Source organism: Spermophilus citellus (assembly GCF_964194105.1).
Source record: "Spermophilus citellus genome assembly, chromosome: 6".
NCBI classification, from domain to species: domain Eukaryota; kingdom Metazoa; phylum Chordata; class Mammalia; order Rodentia; family Sciuridae; genus Spermophilus; species Spermophilus citellus.
The window spans coordinates 100210527-100228304 of NC_138187.1; the positions used below are offsets into that span (position 1 = coordinate 100210527).

General features: G+C 47.0%; 1 long non-coding RNA gene across 2 annotated transcripts; it reads left to right on the forward strand.

The window, feature by feature from the left end:
• Nucleotides 1-4670: 4670 nt before the first annotated feature.
• Nucleotides 4671-6374, forward strand: LOC308650836. Of its 2 annotated transcripts, none has more exons than XR_014022421.1 (4): nt 4671-4830; nt 5421-5460; nt 5846-5935; nt 6060-6374. It is a non-coding gene; the product is annotated as an uncharacterized lncRNA (long non-coding RNA). The 2 variants fall into 2 exon arrangements; XR_014022422.1 differs by having other exon boundaries at nt 5849-5935.
• The last annotated feature ends 11404 nt before the right edge of the window (nt 6375-17778 follow it).

Sequence of the window (17778 nt, forward strand, 5' to 3'; positions counted from 1 at the left end):
ACTACAAGCCAGGCACATGTATAGGGGAGAAACGTGTTTCTTCGGCCTTTGAGGAGAGAAAAAGTAAGAGACGGAGGGAGGGAGAGAGAGGAGAGAGGGAGAGAGAAAGAGAGAAATGGAGGGAAGGGGAGGGAGGGAAAGAGAGAGCAGGATAGAGAGGGAGAGTGAGGGAGGGAGAGAGGAAAGGAGAAATTAATTGCTTCTTTTCAATAGATATTTGTTACATGAAAGAACACCTTAAAATATTTTTTAATGGTAGTGGACACAATACCTCCATCTATCTATCTATCTATCTATCTATCTATCTATCTATCTATCTATCTATCTATCTTTATGTGGTGCTGAGGATCAAACCAGTGCCTCACAAGTGCTAGGCAAGTGCTCTACCACTGAGCCACAAACCCCAGCCTGAAAGAACATCTTAAAATGAATGTTTTGAAGTATTTCCACTGATGTATTATTTTTTGTTAAAAATGTATGTGCCATTCTTGTTGAATGCAGAATTTTTTTAACATGTTTGAGGATCTTCTATTTAAAAAGTTTTAAGGTTTTAAAAAATATCCTGGGGTGTGTGTGTGGGTGTGTGCAGGCTTGGGATGAGCATGCACACAGATAGAAACATGGTCGTGTGTGTGTGTGTGTGTGTGCACGTGTGTGTATGTGCACACATGTGTGGAGGCTTGAGATGAGCAGGCACACAGGTGAAAAATGGTCGTGTGTGTGTGTGCAGGCTTGGGATGAGTGTGCACACAGGTGGAAACATGGTCATGTATGTGTGTGTGTGTGTGTGCAGGCTTGGGATGAGCGGGCACATAAATGGAAACACAGTCGTGTGGAGCCCTATCTCACCAAGCAGGGCCTCTGGAGTTTGTCACTCAGGTGGTTGGGATGTGGTCAGCTGTGAGTGCCACTATGCCAGGTGCTCCTCATCCACCGGCTCCTCTCATCCTGTCTCCTCCCTCAGCAGACAAAGTGGCACTTATCTTGCAGGTAGAGAAGGAGGCTGCGTGTGCAGAGTAGCCCAGGACCACACTCAGCCTGTCCCTCCTCACCACCTCTCCCCCACGACCACATCTATCCCTGGGGCCATCCCCCTGTAGCTCCTGGGCCACTATCTGGGTGTTCTTAGGACTTTCCAGAAACAATGTAAAACGTTCCACATGAAAGCCTCATTATATATGGTCTCCACTGGCTGAGGGACTCAAAGGCCAAGTCCTCCTGGGAGCCCTCCAGAACGCCTCAGTGAAGGCAAAAGGCAGAGTATCCATCTTTGTGCTGGGAGAACGCTAAAGGTTTCCAAGAGGGACATGCAGCCCGAAAGCACTTATGAAAATACACAAGACGAAATAAACGCAGAGTGGACACAATATCGGAGCCGTCCCCTGGTACAAAGCAGATGAAGAGTGGTCTTAGGCCACACCCTCAGGAGCCCAGCACATGCTGCTTATGGTTGCTATTCTGTGAGATTCATTCTTACAGTATGTGTCAGGACCTCCACGTTTTTTTGTCTAGATTTAATGCTTTTCCTACATTTGTTTTCTTTCTTTCTTTCTTTCTTTCTTTCTTTCTTTCTTTCTTTCTTTCTTTCTTTCGGTGCTGGGGATTGAACTCAGGGTCTTGTGCATGCAAGGCAAGCACTCTACCAACTGAGCTGTATCCCCAGCCCCCTACATTTGTTTTCATTAAAAGTCATTAGTAAGAAGAAAACAGAACTGTGAGAAGTACTACCTATAGCTGCAATATTTGAAGAATCTAAACCTACAAAAATAGCTTACTAAACAACAGAAGCAGAGAGAAGGGTCAAACAAGCATCTGAGGGTCCAAACGTCATGCTTTTCTCATTTTGTTCTACAAAATTAAAATTAAAAATGATTTGTGAATCTTGGATGTGAAAATCTAAATATCTAGAAAACTAACTTTCGTTATTATATAGGCTTATTTCAAGATCTGGCAGAAAGCCAGTTTTGTCAAACTGCACTCAGTTCTAACAAGTATGAGGATAGAAAACCAATTCTAAGTCATTTTTTCCTAAATTGAGATCTCAAGATGGGTTTTGCCAAATTTGCCTGCAGACTCGCTTCCCTTTGTGCCAGGTGCACTTTGTCAGTCCTGCTGGACTTGAAACTAACTCTGAGAGGTGAGACTCCCATGAGCAATGAGGGCTGTGGCCACTTGGGGGGCGAGCAGGCTGAAGGGCCCAGGGTGTTACTGTCATGAGCAGGCTCACTGCAGCTACAGGGCCATCTCCCAGAGAGCCCACAGGAGACAGCTGTTGTGATGAGCCTTGAGAATCCCAGCTCTCAACTCTGAAGTCCTTGCTAGTCCAACATCGGGAACCAGCACAGCACTCCGGTTCAGCTGCTGTCCTACTGCAGTTACACAACTCACCTGTGGAGGATCCATCCACAGAGCAAAAGCAAGGCAGCTGGTTGGCAGGAGAGGACAGAGAAATGACTAATAACACGATAAAATGCTCCATATCACTAGGAATCAAGGATGCGCAAAGGAAGCGTGAGATACTTTCACCTGTTGTACTGGAGATGTTTCAGAACATGATTTTTGATGCTGTTAAGTTTTTGTGAGTTGGACATCTTTTCTGCTGGGGCAAGGAGTGGACATTTATTATGATCCTTTAAGAAAGCAATTGGCAATCTTACGAAACCTCTGAACACATTTGCTCCTGACATCCATTGACCTCAATATATGTTGGGGCATTTGTCCTGAGAAAACAACCCAAAATGCAGCCCGAGATGTGTTGACAAAGCCTACGTGCTGCCTCTCCAGTGACAGCAAAGACTGGGAAGAGCATAACCTTCACACCCCAACTCCCCTCTGAAGAAAACTAGCCAGATCCTCACTTCCTCTCACTCTGTGTTCTCTCAGAACTTGGGCACTGCAAAAGGCCAACCTGTGCTGGCTGATACACTGACCTGACAAAATTACTTGGTCATTTCTTTTCTGTGCCTCTGTAGGTCCTTCCAGCAGTGAGCAATCCGAAGGCAGGATCTTGCACCCCATGAGCTCTAGCACAGAGTCAGGAGACTTCCTATCTCCTCTCCCCCTCACTGTGGCCCAACTGCAGCAGCAGGGCCTCTCAGCAGGAGTGCTGTGTCTGCTGTCTTGGGGGTGGCAGAGGGTTGCACTTCAGGACTTGATGCTGCACAGGGATGGGCCCTGGCTGAGCCTCCAAAGGTGACCAGGTGCCATTCCTCCCGTCCTTGGAGTGCAATAATGTATCACAGCTCCACTCCTGCCCACCCAGCTGGGCTGTGGCCACTTGGTCAACACTGATGTCAGTGTTTGCATCCACAATGTCTCTCAAAGGCTCATGTGTTGAATGCTGGTTCCATGCAGTGCCTGGTCCCTGTGTGGTGCCCGGACGCCGTGCAGCGCCTGGACCCCGTGTGGTGCCTGGTCCTGTGTAGTGCCTGGTCCTATGTAGTGCCTGGACCCCGTGCAGTGCCTGGACCCTGTGCAGTGCCTGGTCCCATGCAACAAGGCTCAGAGGTGGGACTTTGGGAAGTGACTGATGGGTTCTGACCCCAACAGTGGATGATCACTCTGGTGGATGAATGGACCCCAGGGAGGAGATGGAAACCACAGGCAGTGGGATGTGGTTAGAGGAAGGAGGTCCCCGGTGGTGTGCCCCCTAGGGACTCTATCTTGTCCTGGCCCCTTCCTTGCTCTCTGCTCCCAGCTGCCTGAGCTGACAAGCTTTCTTCCACCATGTCCTTCCACCCTGACATTCTGCATCACCTCAGGCCCAGGGCAGTGGGACAGACCAACTAAAACCTCCGAAATGTGAGCTGCAAATTGCCTTCCTCTAAGTTGCTTTTCTCAGGTATTTGCCACGCGATGAAAGGCTGATGGACACAGTGTCTGCAGCTCACAGAGGCAGACAACAGCACCCAGCGTCAGGCTTGCTTGCGTCTGCCTCCTCGTCACTCTGCACCCTGAACCTTGAAGGCAGGAGCTGCCTTTTCATCTCTGCAGCTCCAGGACACACAGCAGCGTGGCCCCTATTGGCAGCTGGAACATTATCAAGTAGAGTAGAGCAGAGCAGGGGCAGCAGATGAGGCCACCAAACACTCGGACATGAGATGGAGAGAAGGAAAAGAGAGGGGAGAAACCATCGCCAAAAATGCCCTCCTGAGGCCGATGAGAGAAGAAGCTTCAGAGCACCTGCAACCCTGAAGCTTCACAGCACCATCACAGGGCCCCAGAAGGGTCCTCTGCAGAGAAGCAGATGAAAGGGCAGAGGAGGAGTGCTCGTGCAGGTGAGATAGCAAGAGAAGGAGAGACCACGCAGCCTCCCTGATACACAGCTGAAGTTCACAAAAAGCAAACAAAACCCCCAAAACCTCCACTCTAATAAAGCAAAAGAAACATGAACCACATTTTTAAAAATTTAGTTATTTTAGGCAACACTCTAGATAATGTGCAAAAAGTACTGGAGTTTCATCAGGAATGTGACAGCCTGAGATCAGGACACAGTCAATGAGCGACTGTCCCTGATGAGCTGCAGCTGGATCTTACACTCTTGGAGCAGCTCCACGCTTGAGATCACTGACCCAAGAATAAAATGTGGCTTCCCCATTTGGGTCCCAAACCAGACAAAGCCCCACCCTCCTCCTGGAGGAGGATGTCATCACAGACAGGCTTGTTGAGAGCTGCCTCTTGTCCTTGCTCGCCTTGTTTGTCCCCACCAGCCAGTTCCTCCAGAGCCAACGTGAGCAGAACACGTGCAGAGGGCACAAGGGTGGCAGGAGAGATCAGAAGCCCCTGGGAACTGAGCTCCTGGCTGCAGAGAGCTGTACTCTGCTCCTCCCAGTGAGTACCCCCAGCCCCTAGGCAGAGCCCGGGCATCTCTAGGTCAGCTGCACTGCAGCCTGTGGGCCCAGCCCAGCCCACCACCTGCTTTGCAAATGAAGTCGTGCTGGTACCCAGCTGTGTTCATCCATCTTCAGACAGTCTAGGCTGCCTCTTCACCGCGGTGGTGGAGTTGACTAGTCAAGGAACAGAGTCAGGGGCTTGAAAGGGGAACGTTCTTACTACCTGGCCCCTGCAGCAAAAGTGCCCTTGGAGAGCACTCAGAGACCTGGTGCTGATGAGGGCACAGCTGACTTCTCTCCTGTCAGAGCAGAGCGCTGGTCTTGCGCTCTGCTGGTCCACATGCACGTGGGGCTGGGACGTCTGTGAGAACCATGGAGGGAGGCCCTGCCTCACACAGAAGAGCACAGGACTGGAAAAGGTAGACCCATTTGAAGTTCGTACCTGCCTCCACTCTTCCCTCCCAGGTTTAGACTGGGAACTAAACTGATTCATCAGCTTTGGTCTTATGGAATGATATTTTATGTTCTTTTTTAAAAAATATTTTTTTAGTTGTATAACAAAAATAACTTTATTTTATTTATTTTTAGGTGGTGCTGAGGATTGAACCTAGCATCTCGCATGTGGAAGGTGAGCGCTTTACTGCTGAGCCACAACCCAGCCCCATAGTTTATACATTCTTATTTGTTTCATTTACTAGTGTTTTTGTTTGTTTTCCTATTGGGTTAAAATAAATTGCTTTTATTTATAAACTAGAAATTTTCTGCTCTGCATACCTAACCTAATTTGTAGTTTGTAGTTGCCAAATACCTGCACCTAGGGAGTCGACCAGCTGAGCAAAACCTAACCTTCTATTTCACAAGCTAAGAGTAAAAGAAAGAGATTAGAATTCCAGCAAAGCTTCCAAGCAGCACAGCGAGTCCTCAGTGGCTAACTGCTGCTGTACAGGATGCCGACGCACCTGCTCCTGCAGCTCTCGGAACAGGCGTATGGGATTCGGGTTCTTTCATATTAGCAGCATCTAGGAGCAGGAGGCAATGGACCTGAGCTGTTACTTTTTACTGTTGAAGATGAAATTCAAGGAAATTTACTGCCTTCTCAAAAGGTATGTATTTAAAACCCACAGTACAGAAAAGACATTGGAGCAAGGTCATTTTTGCATTGAGCTTCTCAAAATGGATTTTCAAACTATTAGGCAAGCTAGAAGGTCATGCTGCCCTTTGTTCCAGATGGTTCACTGCGACCTGGCCAGGATTTCCCAACATTATGACAATGTTCCTCTGACACAGAAGAAAGGTTGCAACGTTGGGACACAAGGAAGCCTCCCAAACGCTGGGACCTTCCAGGTTCTAGAGGGCACCGAGGTCGCAAAGCAGATACATGCCACCCAAGGGAAGTCACATCTCACACTCTAACTCACCCTCCAAAGCTAAATAAAGAGAAGGACTGTCTTCTAACCTGACATATTTTCCTGTGGTCTCGCCCATGTCCCCTACAGGCAAAGAAATTTGGATTTCCTCTGCGTGTAACAGGCGGGCCGTGAAATAAAGCTAAGAAAGAGACAACTTTATACATCAGTCACTAGAATGGCAATATGTAAATCAATGGAAGTGTAACTGATGTGATACAGCAATCTGTATACGGGGTAAAAATGGGAGTTCATAACCCACTTGAATCAAACTGTGAAATATGATATATTAAGAACTATGTAATGTTTTGAACAACCAACAATAAAAAAAATTAAAAATTAAAAAAAATAAAGAAAGAGACAACTTCGAAGAAACCACAGGACACAGGAAGCAGTTTTAGAAAATGGGGGCGGGAGGGCTCTTCATGGAGCTTCCATACTGGAAAGAAAGATCGAGAGCCCTCATTTACTTTATTTATATGGGGGAACTTCAAAGGTTTCCATGGAATATTCTTTGCCAAATAAGGTAGGGGGTGGACTATTAGTTCCCAATGGGTTAGGCCCAACTCTGGAGCTTTGAGACCTGTCCCACTAGTACAGCGAGGGCAGAGATCTCACGCCTCGGGCAGTCTACACATGGGAATGCCGGGATCGATCCCCAGGGGAGACCTAAGTCCCCCGTGGCTCAGTACCGAGTAAAAGCCACCCAAGTAGCTTCACCGCTGATTAATTTACAACATTTTCTAAAAGGTGTGCGTGCCTCCTGGACTCCCCATGAGGGAGGTGTCTGGAGCTGCCCTCAGAGATGTGAGCAGACCTCGTGGCCAGGGTTGCTGCGGTCCCTCCCCTTGTAATAAGGCTTTCCTACACTGTCTCTCCTTACCTGAGGCTGACTTGCTTTTTATTTGACAGCTCCCCTGGTGCTTGGAGGAATTCACCCTGTTGGGTTTAGGAAATGGAGTCCTTGTTGGCGTGGAGTCTTTTGGTGTAAAAACAAAACTACTTGTCCACATCACAACCACCTACTTAACTGTCCATCTCCCAGTGGATGGCGAACTTGGTGACCATGGCAGCTCTCATAGGATCAGGATGGGTCCCCACTCTGTGCAGGTTGCAGAAAGGAGTGATTACTAGACATGGCTGGTGGGGACAAGCTCCCACGTCTGGAGATGGCTGCATTGGCTTAAACTTGCTATGTACCCACACCGCCAAGGACTGACATAGATTTTTTAAAAAAATGACCTGGTTATATGACCATCTCTGTCCCTACACTCTTTTTATAGTGGTGCTGGGTATCAAACCCACGCCAGGCAAGCGTCCACCACAGAGCTGCGTCCCCAGCCACCATATATCTTCTCTGATGGTCCCTTCAGTAAGAAGAATCTCATATTCAGAATAGGATATTTGTATTGTCAGTATCTGGGTTTTGTTTTCATTCTGAAGGACTCTTTACTAAGCATGACATGTTTGCAAAATAAAGGTCTTTTAAGGTCCCGGGTTCAATTGCTTACACCATGAAAATAAATAGATAAATTAATTAATCAAAAGTCCTACAGCCATAGGACCTTAGCACTAGAAAAACATTAGGAAAAAATTTTTTGAGGAATCTTCCTAGACAACATGCCAGGAAAATTTGACTGCAGGAAAGCCTCTCCCCATCAGGCAGTATATTGTTATCAGAAGCTGGAAATGGTGAGCATCTTAAACAATAAGCGTGCTTACCTGGAAGTCCCTCTTTCAGCAACCCCAGTTCTTGAACCCGGTGTAGGAAGGCAGTCTACAGCAACTCCAGCTCTTGAAGCGGGTGTAGGAAGTCGTCCATGGATGAAAGGCAGTGAGCCTCTGCGGTGATGGCTTGGGAAACCTGTACTTGGACCAGCCTGAGGTGAAGACTGGTGGACAGGAAAGGATACAGACACGACAGGACATGAAATCAGTCCTTTTACTGACCCAAGAGACAGGTGGAGAGATAAGTCTATCATGGACTTCCCGTCACGGACTGCCCATCACACTGAGAAAACAATCTGAATACCTTCAAAACTACGAATGTGTTTAAAGAGCTGAAAGGTCTGGCTACAACATACTGACCTAGAGAAAGCTTGGATGGTTTGGAAACAGCTCAAGTGGTTCTTTCCTCCTGTTCACATCCCTTTGCAAGGTGAGTCCGTCCGTCCTGCACCCAGCTGGGGCTCTTTCCCCAGCCACAGGTCTCAGCTGGTCCAGGACCCACTGGGTCAAATAGCAGGTAGACAGGAGGCCTCCTGGGGGTCCGGAGGCTCCGCACGTTCTGCTCCTTCTCTGGGAACTTGCCTCTCCTGGGAACCGTGTGGGCTTCCCTGCGTAGTGCCGGTGCACGTAGAGAGCCCCCGAGGCAGAGACACCCAGCCACCTGCAGAGAGCCCACCAGCACCCCAGCCGCCCAGCTGGTGCCTGGCATCTCAAGCCCCTTTTCTAGGTAGTTTCTTACAGGAACAAAAACTGATCGTTTGCCCATAAAAACAAGTTCCATCCATTAGTTATCAAAGAAATTCAAACAGAAGCTATGAGACAGGGCCATTTCCACCTACCAGGTGGGCGCATAGGCAAGGGTTCTCCTCTACCTCCACCAGCGCCGGATTCCATGCAGAGCTGAAGCTCAGGTTTTGGAAGGCTGTTGGGTGAGCGGCACCATGGTTCAACCTACAAGCCGCCCCCCCCCCTTCTTGGCCTGTATTCGTAAGAGTGATAGAAATGTCAGGATTATTAGCCACGTTTTAATACACGCTCACATTAGAGGATGGATCTGAATGTCCTTCATGTAGTGATGAGCTCTTAAAAAAAAACATCGGGGTACATATGGAATACAGTCAGTCGTTGAAAGTGATGATATTTACATATTTTAACATGGAAAGACTTCCACATTCTTCTTATTGTTAAATGAACATACAGAGAGTGGTTTCCATTTACACAGCAGAATCATTTAATTTTAAGCAAAAGTATTGTCGCCTTTTTTTTTTTTTTTTGGTACCAGGGATTGAACCCAGGGGTGCTCAGCCACTGAGCCACATCATCAGCCCTTTTGATTTTTTATTTTGGGACAGGGTCTCACTAAGTTGCGTAGGGCCTGGTTAAATGGTGAGGCTAGCCTTGAACTTGCTATCCTCCTGCCACAGTCACATTTAAATTCTGAGAAGTGTATTATATCTTTTAAATAGTTTTAAATTCCTTAATTAGGAAAAGGATTAAACTAAATTGGCCTGTTTGGATGCAGTTACAGCTGTTGACAAAAACAAAGAAATGTTTTCTTCAGAATAAATAAATGCATTCTAATTTTAAATCAGTACAAACTTGTTTTTCAGAAGGTCAGAGGGAAACAGCAGGAATGGTCTGGAAACAATAATAATTAATAAACAAGTTTTGGTCTTTTGAACAGAATTGCTTGGCCCTGAAGCATTTAGGAAGCTTCGTTCCGGCAGGGATTTCTGTTCCCACCCATTCCAATCAAGGGAGCTACTGCTGTCCTGCTGCAGCAAAATAACCGGGGGGTGACGAGGAACTTGTGTAGATTGATACAGCGGGAGTGGGAGCCGTTTATTGTAGAACAGGAGGGGTATATATACATTCCACAAAGCTTATCTAATTAACATAAACTAGATACAGCAGTCAACCAATAAGGAATCTCCACACTTAATGGCTCGCTGGCGTTACTTCATAAACCACTCCCTCTGGCAAAATGCCAGGCGCCATCCTGACTTGTTCACAGACTCTAACATTGAGTCTTCCTGCTCTTTCAGGGGGCTTCAACACAACTGCCCAAATGGTGGAAATCAAGTGCTTACTGTATTCAAAAATTCCATTGAGAGACCCCCAATCCAAAATAGTCTTTATATTTAAAAAGTGAATTTCTTGTTAATGTAATTGACCAGTCTAGGAACTAACCCTTTTTGGATGTGTGGCCCAGACCCAACTGTGGCCGGGGGCCAAGGGTCCTTGTTCTCCGAGTTCTGGTCCTGCTCCAGGCAGACAGATGCTCAGATCCCTTCGGCAGGAGGCTTTCCCCAGGGCAGCCGCGTGGCAGCTACTCAAATGAGAGCAAGTGCCCATTGAGTGCCGTTGGCTGGGAGAGGAGGAGGTGCTGTTTCAAATGAGAAGTGGGAGGATTAGGAGCACCAGAGTTGCAGAGCTGGAGAAGTAGGGCCTGAGAGTCTTCCTGAGAGGAAAATCGGAATGAACTGTTTTTCCAAAGACAATAGATTTTGGGTAGCAAGATTCGTAGATGCTTACCACAGCCCTCTATAGAAGATTGTCTAGACCAGGAAGCGAAGCTTAAAACACATCCCTAGCCATAAAAGTTACCACACAGCAGTGAGGAATAAACCAGATACCTGAAGAACAACTGGAGACGCAGAATGCTAGTGGTCGGGGGGTTGTCAGAGTGCAGATGCACCTCAGGCAGGAAGCACGTGCCATCCCTTCACTGGATGGTTCTGGCCAGAGCAGAGCACTGGAAACCTTCCCGCTCAAGCAGAGCTTTTGGAATTCTTGAGTTTTAACCACATCATTCTAGGATTAGTCTTCAGGCCTCAGACCAAAGATCTGAGACATTGAAATAATTTTCCTAGGATTGTAATAGTCATTTGATTAGTGTTTGAAATGTTTTTCCATTGGGTTTTCATACCGATCTTTCTTTTTTCTTTTCTTCTTCTTGAGCATGTATAATGGAAAACATCGTGGTAATTATTCCCAAGTGCTGTGGCTTTAATCTCCCTTGTGTAATTGAAACTTCCTCTGTAGCTAAGTGGTTTTTGTGGATCCTCAACAGGCTAAGGACATTGGAATGTTGAGCATTCCCTGGGGTGGGGGATAGATACATGTGTGTACCTACATAAAATCTTCTCCTCGGTTTCATTGCCATTTCTTGTGAACCTTCTAAGGAAGCACTAGTGCTTGTTTCTCCCTCACTTGAATATTTAAGCCTCTGTGCATTGAACAAATGTTTATAGAATGTAAGCAATCGCATGCCGATATATGCCAACATCAGGAACTGTGTTATGACTTGTTAGACAGTGGGGGCAAGACCATCCTTGCCATCAGAGACTTACAGACTAGTGAAAAAGACAAAAAATAAATAAGGGAGGATTTTTTTTTAAACAAGCATAAAAACTATTGATGTGCATAATTATATGTGGTAGGAGACTTTAGGAGTTGACCAGGTGCAATGACAGGGGTGGGGGAAGGTGGGACGAAGAAACCTCATTTGATAAGACTGTTCTAAGGCCTCTCTGAAGAGATGACAAGAAGGAACATGGAAAAGCAGAGTAGCCAGTGCGCCCCATAGGGGGTGTTGCAGGGACAGCATGAGCAAATGTCCTGAGGTGTGGAAGCAACAGCAGGGAGCCTGGCGTGCCTGTAGCACTGGCTGGAGTGAGGTGTGGAATGTTCCTGGGGAGGTCCCACACGCAGGGCCTTGTGGTCCTGTGGAAAGGAATTTGGATTTTTCTTTAAAAGCCACTAATGAAAGAATGTGGCCTGATTTGTATTTTATTTATTTTTAATGAGAGAGAGAGAATTTTTTAATATTTATTTTTTAGTTTTCGGCGGACACAACATCTTTGTTTGTATGTGGTGCTGAGGATAGAACCCAGCGCCCCGTGCATGCCAGGCGAGTGCGCTACAGCTTGAGCCACATCTCCAGCCCCCTGATTTGTATTTTTAAGTGATTACTTAGCTATGCAGTGAGTGGGCTGAACAAGCTGAGACCAGTAAGGGCCAGGAGGGCAAGGAGACAAGCAGCGTTATTTTGACGTAGAAGGTGGTGTCAACAGGGTGGACAGGATGTGGAGGGGACAGAGAGAGGGTGCTGCTCATCCTCTGCCTGAGCAAGCAGACTAGTGCTGGCGCTGGGCCCGGGAAGACGCGTTAGTCAAGAACTTGACAAGATGGTGCACTCCAATAGGCTGAGGAGGGAACTCAGTGAGGGGGCAGGCAGAGTTAGGAAGACCAGCTGGGGACAGCACAGGACAGCAGGACCAGCATCCTAGGGCTAAGGGGTAAGGGGTGGTCGGTTCCTAGAGCCAAGCACTGTAGTTGTGACCACAGCTATAAAAGACTGTCCCACGAAGATACAATTTCTTCTGTAGGAGTGTAGGCACGACCTACCCAAGGCTGGCAGCAGGAGGGAGCCAGGGACTCATGCCCACTGCCCTCTCCTCCTGCCCTCCAACCTCCTGCCAGTGCCTTCCACCAGCGAAGCAGAAGCTGAAACCCACAGTTGGCTATTGGAGCCATCCACAGAGATTGTCCCCAAGCCAGAGGAGGTGGAGACAGGTGAAGGTGACTAGGGGGTGCAAAGGGAGAGCCCTCGGCTCAGGAAGCTGAGAGAGGGGGGTTGTGCGGGTAGGAGTCAAGAGCCACAGTGGCGCTCTGACTTTAGATGTTCATGATGTACAACTGGTATTTCGGGTAGATGAGTCTGCACCTTGAAAGAGGGTTATGCTGGACATTAAACTTGTCCCCAAGTTGTTTTCCAGTTAGTGGGAGATGGGCTGACGGGGTTGTGTGAGCAGTCACAGGACAGCGGTGAAAGCGGGGAGGGCAGGGTCTGGACACAGAGGAAAAGCCAGGGAGCCTGGAGAAGATGGTTCTGGAGAAAACCAGAAGAGCGCAAAGCTGAGAAAGCACGAGGAGTGGGTGGCACCTGGAGTGGTCGGAGGGTCGGGCGAGGACCGCCTGCGCGTACCTGCCATCAGGGAGCTGGAACACAGCCCCAACGACACCTTTGCTTTTCAAACTTGGATGGAAAAAATGTTGAATATTATACATTTAATGACAGCTGTAAAGTACTCTAAAACATTAAGACTAGGAAACAATGGTCTGTGTGGCAGGTTTAATCAATAAAATCAGATCCACAAACAATCTGAGCAACAAGTTCTACCACAAAGACCCACGAGGTGGTGTGGCCCGGGGAGGTGACTATCATGAGGGCTCCACCCTTAGAATCAGAGCGGGTGGCCTTATAGAGGGGCCTGTGAGGGGTGTGCCTCTCTTGCCTGGTTCCCTTCTGCCATGAGGACACATGTTCTTCCTCTTTGGAGGACGTGCATGACACAAGGGTGCTAACTTGGAAGTGGATCATCACCAGAGGTTGAGCCTGCAGGCACCTGGGGCAGCCTCCAGGTCTTTGAGAAACAAACTTCCCTTCCTTATACATTACCCAGTTTGTGGCTTTTTGTTACAGTAGCACAAATGAATTAAGACAACACACTTTGTGGAAAGTACTGTGGTAGGCTCCTTGCAGGTGACTGGGGAAAGAACACACATTTTTAGAGGTGCCCAGGAGAAGCAGGGTTCATTGATTTATGTTAGGTCAGTGATGCCCACTCTTTTCCCATAGGGATAAACATAAGGAGACACAGAAAACTCTTCAGGAAAAAAAAAAAAACTCTTTTACTCGTCCTACAAACTACAAAAGTTATTCTTGGTTGTGTAAATACAAGAAGAATCATATTCATCAACCTTAAGAATCTGAAAATCCTGGCATGGTGCACACACCTGTAATTCCAGCAGCTTGGGAGGCTGAGGCAGGAGGATAACAAGTTCAAGGCCAGCCTCAGCCACTTAGTGAGGCCAAGAAAAGGAGGAGGAGAAGGAGAGGAAGAGGAAAAGGAAGAGGAAGAGGAAAGAGGAGGAGGTAGAGGAGAAGGAGAAGGAGAAGAAGAAGAGGAGGAGAATCTGAAATCTTTCTGTGACTGGATAGAGAACAACAAAAGAAAGGTAAATTGTACAGGTGTAAGTAGACTTCAGAGAGAAGCAAGATCAGGCTCACAGCCCCTTCTTGTTAGATGTTCAAAATCATGAGACACGCTAATGTCTTCAGATACTCAGCGCTCTCTGGTAGGCATGGACCTTAAAGACCCCAAAGAACACTTGGAAAGCAGAACATGCAGTAGGACCCTCGCTCCACATGTAGAGCTTCTGCGTGTCTCCAGGCCCTCCACCTTGAGAAGGCGAGCTTCTGAGTAAACCCCACATCACTCCTGTGCCTTGTGCATGACAAATCGGCTGCAACTCTTCCTAACAGTCTCTCAGCAGTCCTGTGTGGACAGGGGTCCAGATGGGGCTCACTTGGGTCTCACAGGCTTCACTATGTGTCAGCCAGGGATCTGGAGAAGTGAGGAGAGCTGGTTTATTTTGACAGGGACCAGGGATATGCTCATCCCACCTATAATCCTACCTCACTTAATCCTGTTAATCTGTTGAGTTCTACTGTTTCTCCACTTCACAGACACGGAAAACTGAGGTTGTAGGAGGCGTTTGGAGGGAGCCAGCATCAACAGGTCTGTGTAACCCTAGTCCAAACAGGATGCCTTTCAGGGAACAGGATGAATTCCCACATCTCTACATAGGTTAACTTTCAGTTAGTGTTTTCCATGTAAATGGTGCAGAATGTCTGCCAAACACACAATCTGGGTCTGCTATATCCCCGTTTGTTATAGTTTGGATGTGAGGTGTCCCCAAAAAACTGACATGTGAGACAATGCCAGAAGGTTCAGAAGAGAAGTGATTGGGTTGTCTTAACCCAATCAGTGAACTATTCACCTGATAGGGTTAACTGGGTGGTAAATGAGGTGGTAGGGTATGGCTGGAGGAGGGGGCATTGGGGGGATGGCTTTGGGTATATATTTGTATCTGGATAATGGAGTTCTCTCTCTCTTTGCTGGTCACCATGATGTGAGCTGCTTCCCTCTGCCACATTCTTCCACCATGATGTTCAGCCTCACCTCGAGCTCCAAGGAATGGTGCTGGACTTCTATGGACAAAGAACTTTGAAACCATGAGCCCTCAAATAAACTTTTCCACCTCTACAATTGTGCTGGAAAAAAGCTGACTAGAACACCATTTGACACATGAAATGGTGTTTTCCAATGGCAAGAACCTTAAAGTGAGGGGAAAGACTAAGAACCTCCCTTTTCCTGGATGTACTTTATTTATGAAATGGGAAAGCTGAAATATGTGATGTGCATTTTCTAGCTTGCATTTTTGTTTCTAATAACCATCCAACTACCCAGCAATTTAAGCTCATTTTTAATCCTACACTTAGGTTCATTGTAGTATATATTCTCTGCAGGAAGATGGATGTTCCCCCTGCCCCCCAGCACTTTGGATTGAACCCAGGGGCACTCTATCCCTGAGCCACATCCCTCGTCTTTTTATTTATTATTATTATTTTTAAAAATTTGAGTCAGGGTCTAAGTTGCCCAGGTTGGCCCTGAACTTGCAATGCCCCTGCCTCAGTCTCTGGAGTCTCTGGGACGACAGGTACACACCACTGTACCTGGCTTGGAGGCTTCTTTATGATGCAGGAAAACATACAATTGGTTCAGTAAAAACAACTGATTAGTTTAGAAGATAAAAGTAAAAGACACAAAAATAAAAGGGAGGGCCACTCTGGGTGTTTATCCACAAGAACTGAAACCAGGATTTGGTGGAGATACTAAAGCTTCTTTCTCACGGCAGCACAATAGCACAATAGCCAGGTAAACAGTCTACACGTCCCTGCCATATGAGTGGACAGAGAGAATGTGACAGCATACAATGGAATACTACGCACCTTTTAGAAAGAAGGCACTCTGCAACACACAACAGAGGTGCATTTGGGGTCACAGAAAGACACTGCAGGTGCCACAACGTGAGGTATATAAATGGTGGAATGGGTATGATTGGAGTAGGGCAGGTTCTCAGGGTTGATGAGGGGAAATGGAAATTGCTGGCCAAGAGGCATAAAGTTCAGTCAAAAAGAGGAACGAGCTCTGGAGACCCCTGTGCAATGCCAAGCAAACAGCCAACAGCAATGTTTTCTACACAGAAATCAGCCAAGACGACGGATTTCATGATGAAGGTTCTTACCTCAGGAAATTAGCATAAAATTGGAATTTTATATGTTTATAGACTATTGCTGTCCACCCTGCTTCTAGAAATTACATAAGTGTTGAAGGAACATGCATCTTCTGGGAGTTATGCCAAGAACCTCTCGGTTTCTCTGTGAACGTGAGAAAGGTAATGATACGGAAATAGCCTCAGTTTCCTCATCTACATGGCTACTCAGCTCGAAGCACTTTTGTAAGGACTATGTGAGGTCATGAAAGGCCTTGTGTGCTGGAAAGTGCTCTTCCAGGTAAGGGGACATTAGTGCCAAAGTAATGACAACATAAAATGAGGTCCAGTGACCTTTTTAGCACCCTTGTTTTCAATAAGGAGCAAGGCCATAATTTGAGTAAGAACCTCTTACACTAGTTCTTAGAGGTGGACAGTAGAACACACGAGGTGGTCAGGAAGGGTGGAAGAGAACACCAAGAAATCAGACATGCAGACGAGCAGCACTGGAATGAGAGGAGGGTTCACCTGGAAACTCAAGTCGGCCCTCCTGAGCTGAAGGCACCACTGGGAACAGGGCTGCTTCGTAACAAGCAGCACATGTGCACACTCAGGACGGTCTCAGGTTGGACGAACAGACTAACAGATGCTGTTCCAAAGACCTGCAGACCATCTTACAGATTCTGAATACGCAAGCAATAATTTCCAGAACGCTGTGACAGCAGGCTTCTCTGCATCTATGGCAATCTATTGTTTTGTCATCCCGAGTTCAGAAATGAGCCCCAATTCACTCCAGAGCCGATACTGAAATCACAGGTTCTGAGAGGCAGTTGATGGGTGTGAGACAATAATTGAACAGCTTCCCTCAATAAAAGAAAGTGCAAAGCCCTTTGAGGATTTCAGTAGACAGCTGAAGGAGAAATCTCTGGGTAGAAAGGAAGGGCTTCTAAGAGTCCTTCTATCTTTTTTCTCGGTATTTGGATATGTAGACTGGGAGTTTGTGGCTCCTCCTTTAGGATTTCAGCTCCAGTTATGAGCTATGAACAAATCCATTTCCCACTGCTCTTAGAGCTGAACAAGATCCTTCAAAAAGAACTAAATTAAAACCAAGAGGAAAACAAAAAGGAAATGAAAGTCACATACAATATTCCAGCTGATCATGACCAGCTCCTAATTTGTGGGCCTGCTCCAGCCCATGCTTTCTTTCCAACATGAACCTTTAGCTGTCTTCTTACTATTACTCAGGAGCTGGAAGCTTGTCTAACCTGCGCTGTCCTGTTCTGGGACAAGCACATTCTCTCTCCTAAAGTTTTCACGGAGTCCTGCTGCCAAGTGTTTTATTACTCAGTATCTGATCGGAAAGCCAAGTTCCATAGCCCCCACCTCATTCGGCAAGCTTCTCACTGCTTTATTTTGATGGATTAGGACAGCTCTTCCCTGGTCCCACCCACATCCCAGAAGCACTTAAAGGAAAGAAAATGTTTTTGTGTACTATCAGGGAAAGACATGAAATACATACAAACGAAGAGCCTATGGGAGGCCCTTACCTAGGTGTGCAGGACAACTGTGCTTCCCTACACGAGTACACTGCCTTCTCCTATTTTAGAAAACTCGGTCTTCACGTATGCCCTGGCTCGGGGCTCCTTTTCTTCCTGAGTCCCCATTAGATTGACACCTGCACAATGCCA